Genomic DNA, 4,996 nt, shown 5'->3' on the forward strand with positions numbered 1-4,996 from the left:
GGTGGGTTTTTTTTTTTTTTTTTTTTTTTTAGAATTACTTATTTAGGGGCCAACAAGTGGTGGAGTGGCTAAAGGCGCTGGATTCCCACATGGCCGACCACGGTTCACGTCTCGGACCTGGCAGCTTGCTTTCTTGCTTTCCTTTTCTCTCTCTCTGTCTCTATCTGGTCAAATTGAAAAACAATAACAAACAAATGGAATTAAATAAATAATGAATTATTTTAAGAATAATTACTTATTTAATTTATTTATTATTACCATTATTTTTAAATTTGCTATAGGGCACGTGGACTCATCAGAGAAAGAGAGGGAAAATGTTAAAGTAAATTCTTTTCTGATCTCAGCACCCTTCCTTTTCCAGTCACCAACCTAAAAACTGTAAAACCCACCTATAACCTACAGGGCCCCTACTTTCCACGTCCCACTTTTTTGGGCCAGACCAATGGAAATGCTTCACTAAATTCCTAACTTTGTTTCTTACTCTCAAGATCAAATAAAAAGAACCCCTGTACCTAACCACCCTGACAAAGGCATGTTTTACCTCCCCTCCAGGCCTAGGTCACTCATATTCTGCTTAGAAATAAACTGCATTAACTATTATTTCTGCAAAGTTGGTTATTTCCATCGACAAAAATGGTGACCATGAAGCAAGAAAACAAGCCACCAGGTCTGGGACTCGAACCATAGTTCACCATGTGGGAGTCCAGTGCCTTAATTGCCTTGCCACCTTTGCCAGAGAGTGTGTCCTTTCCAGTGAGAAACAGAGACAGAGAAGGGAAGAGGGAGAGAGCACCTTCCAGTGGGGCATGGTCACATCGCCATCCCTTCTCCGTCTCATCATCCTGTCAGGACCTGGGACATATGCGTACACAGGCCTGATGTGATTTTCAAGTTGTAGGACCTGGGACTCACACGTGCCGTAGGCCATGTGGGATCTAGCCCCCTAAGCCACCAGGCCTTGGGCTAGCCCATGGTAGACTTTCGAGTCTGTCTTCTTTCACTCAGTTTGTTGCCTTTGAGATCCATCTGTTGATATGTTATTATATTAGTATTTCATTCCATTTCATTGATGCCTTTGAGTCATCCACCACCTGTGTTAATATTTCATTCCGCTTTATTGCCGAGTAGGCAGGAACTACAGTTTATCTGTCTATCTGTTGAGTAACATCTCAACTTATTTTCAACTTTCAGCAAAGATGAATAGAACTGCTATAAATGTTTCTGTGTAGGTTTTTGTGTGACTATCTATTTCCATTTCTCTAAGTATCCATACCTAGGAACTCTCAGAACTCCTTTTTTTTTTTAATTTTAAGAATTATTTATTTAATTCAATTTATTACTATTATTTCTTAATTTGACCAGAGAGAGAGAAAGAGGGAAAGAAAGCTGCCAGGCTCAGGACTTGAACTGCAGTTGGCCATGTGGGAGTCCAGCACTTTAACCACCACGCCATCTGCTGGCCCCCAGAGCTCTTTTTAAACACTCTTCCACAGTGGTGACATCCTTTTCCAGGTGGGGACACAAACGTAGCCTGTTTCTTTTCTTTTCTTTTTTTATTTTTTTTAGGTTATTTATTTATTTCTTCCAAGGAGGGGCACATGGTCTCTGTGCCACCACCCACCCCAGTTTCAGCTGGCCAGATCATAGGCATGTACCCCACCTGGTAGGGAGGTCCCTGACCGAGAACCCAGGGCCTTTCCCATGTGAGTTTATACTAGTTGCGTTACCAATGTGCTACCCTCTGGCCCCAATACTCCCTTCCTAATTGTGGAAGGGCCCCCATCAAGCCTGGCTCTCCCAGTCAGAAGTCACCACTTAGAATGCAGATTCTGGCCCTGCCTCTGGCAGCCCTGACCTAGACCTCCCCTGATTTTCATTCTATTATCTTCCTCTTGGCCCAGTAGGTCCTGGGCACCCGGGGCAGAGGCAGCCTTTCTCACCAAAGTTCTCACTAATCCCCTCCACCCCACTTACATTTGCATCACTAAGAAGGGCACCTGAGAACCCTTCCTGAACAAATTTATGCCCAGGCCTTGCATAAATTGGGCTCACCTTAGTAACCAGACAATTGGTAACTGCTATGAAGAGATACTTCTTTTCCAACATTATATAAAAACAAATATACAGGGGCTAGCAGGTAGTGTGGTGGTTAAGGAGCTGGACCCCCACATGGCTGACCACGGTTTGCATCCTAAACCTGGAGGCCTAAAAATCACACGAGGCATGTGTGCATGCCTGCCCAAAGTCCCAAGAGAATGGAGGAGAAGGGATTGCAGCATGGCCATAACTCCTGGGGGGTGATTTCTCACTTCCCTTCTGCCTTTCTCTGTCTCCAGAGCACTTATGCCCTATGGAAAAACAAAACAAAACAAAACAAAAAACTCTATAAAAATTAGAGAGAGAGAGAGAGAGAGAGAAACAGAATTCTGACTGTCTTTTCCTATTTCTCCAAAGTCCTTTCCAGAGGGCCTAGGGGGAGGCATGCCCACAGACGCTGACGGACCATTTTGGCCCGTTAGTATCAGGGTTCTCCCTACATCCTGCCCTGGCATAGTGTCGGAGTGTCTCTGTGAGGTCTGTTAGGCCTCCTTATCACTCAGAGTACATTCCTTTCTGATCTCAGCAACCTTCCTTTTCCAGTCACCACCCTAAAAGCTGTAAAAGCCACCCATACCCTATAAGCCCCTGCTTCCATATGTCCCACCTTTTTGAGCCAGATCAATGGAAAAACTTTTCACTAAATTCCAAACTCTGTCTCTCACTCTTAAAATCAAATAAAAGAACCCCCTGTACCTGATCGTCCCGAGAGAAAGACATGTTTTGCCTCCTCTCCGGGCCTAGATCACTCATATTCTGCTTGGAGATAAACTGCACTAATTATTACTTTTTTAGAGTTGGTTATTTTCCGTTTACAACACACACACACACACACACACACAGAAAACGGAAATAATTAATTGAACATCCGTTACTCACCTTCTAAATTCTACAGCTACAATGAACATTGAACATTTTGCTATGTTTGCTTTTCACACAGCCAGTCCTATTATTTGCAGATTTTCTTTGTGAATGCACCTGCTTGCTAAGTTACTTTTGTAACTGATCCCAAACAAATACAGCACTTGTGTAGCCATTCACAGATGTATGCAGGGTGGCAGAGAATGTGTCATCCTGGCACATCCCCGCCAAGGTCAAGTAAGACCAGCAGTCTGGCTTCTTGTTTCACCTCTCACACTGTAAGTGTCTTTCCCTCTTTCTCCTCTTTCTTTCCCTCTTCCTTCCTTTCCCTCTTCCTTTCTCTCTCTGTCTCTCTCTTTTTCTTATTGCCAGAGGGTTTGTGTGCTCAACAGAGGGAGAGAAATTACCCCCAAAATGCGGTGTGGTCATGCTGTAATCCATTGGCCTCCATTTTCCCATGCTATCAGAGTTTGGGGAATGTTTGAAACTACTACTATGAAAAACATGCTGCATGCATGTGTGTGTTTTTCATGCCACTGGGGCTGGTATTTGAACCACGGCCAGTCATAGGGGATTTGGCTTCCTTTGCACAGCACTTAATTGCTATACTGGACTGGCCCTGTAAATAGTGTCTTTCTCACAGTCTATTAATACCACATTTAAAAAATTCTTATGCTTTTTATTGGCAATTTCACTTGTAAGGTGGCATCCAAATGTGGCACATATACACAAGGAGATACTACTAAGCCAGACTATGTAAGATGAATATGGTATATCCCCATATACATTAACATACACTGAATTTCTGAACTCTATGGCAGAAATTGAAAAATTCAAGGACGCAGAAGTAGAGAGAGTAACTGTAGCTACCAGAGACTGCATGGGGGTAGGGTTGGGGCAGTGGATGGGACGTGGAGAGTTGGGGGAAGGGACTTAGGACAAACAATTAGCAGACACTAGCATGCATGTAAACAAGGTAAATAGGTTATGAATGATGTACGACAACAAAGGAGGAAATAAAAAGATGTGGTCAAACTTATTTATATATATCTAAAAACAAGAACAGGGAAACCTAGCAGCAAAATACCAGTAGTAAAGAGAACTAGTAAAATGAAAATCAAAGGTGCACAACATAATTTTATGCTCTTTGTTGAGATGATGAATGTGGTGATATCCTTGATTTGATTATTACACACTACATGCATGCTTTGAAAACCATATTGTACTCCACAAAAATGTACAACTAGTAACTATAAGTAAGAAATTATAGGGGAAAAAAGGCCCTCAAGTATAGTAGCAAAGTGCTGTCTAGTGTTCCCCAGTGCAGGAAGGCTATGATGTGCCTAACAGCAAAACCAAGAGTTAGATAAGCTTATAGTTATGGTGCCACTGGCCAAGAGCTCAGAACAACAGTATATTAAAGAAGGTGCCTTAACACACATAAAACAAGATGACCTGTTGATCGATTAAGGAAAGTGTTGTGACCAGAATCTGTAATTAATTTTCTATTTATTTTTAATTTTAATCAATCATTTTAGTTTTGGCTACAGTACTTTCTCTGTACTTGTTCCAGCTTCAGGGACTTTGCCCTTGCTGTTGCTTCTGCCTTGGGAGCTTTTTTATTTATTTATTTTTCAAAGGTTTTTGTCCTAGGGTGTGCATGTTGGCTGGAGAGAGAAATAGGTAAAGTGAAAAATAAAACCCCTCTCCCTGGAGGTGGGGGTGCGGGAAGCTGGGTGCGGGCGGCCATTCTTGCAATCCCTTGTCCAGTCTCTTTTTTGGAGCTTTTTTTGCTATAGGGCGCATGCGCTGGCCAGAAAGAAAACGAAACAGGGAACCAGCAGTTAGCGTAATGGCTATGTCGCTGGACTCCCATGTGGTCGACCGCGGTTCGCGTCCCGGACCCGGTGGCTTAAAACTCACGCTGGGCGCGTGTGCGTGCGTGCCCAAGATCCCGAGAGGAGAATGGAGGAGAGGGGATTGCGGCGTGACCATCCCCCCTGGGGGGTGATTTCTCGCTTTCTGTCTCTATGTCTCT

Source organism: Tupaia chinensis, unplaced genomic scaffold (assembly GCF_000334495.1).
Source record: "Tupaia chinensis unplaced genomic scaffold, TupChi_1.0 Scaffold144276_1, whole genome shotgun sequence".
In the NCBI taxonomy this organism is placed as follows: Eukaryota; Metazoa; Chordata; class Mammalia; order Scandentia; family Tupaiidae; genus Tupaia; species Tupaia belangeri.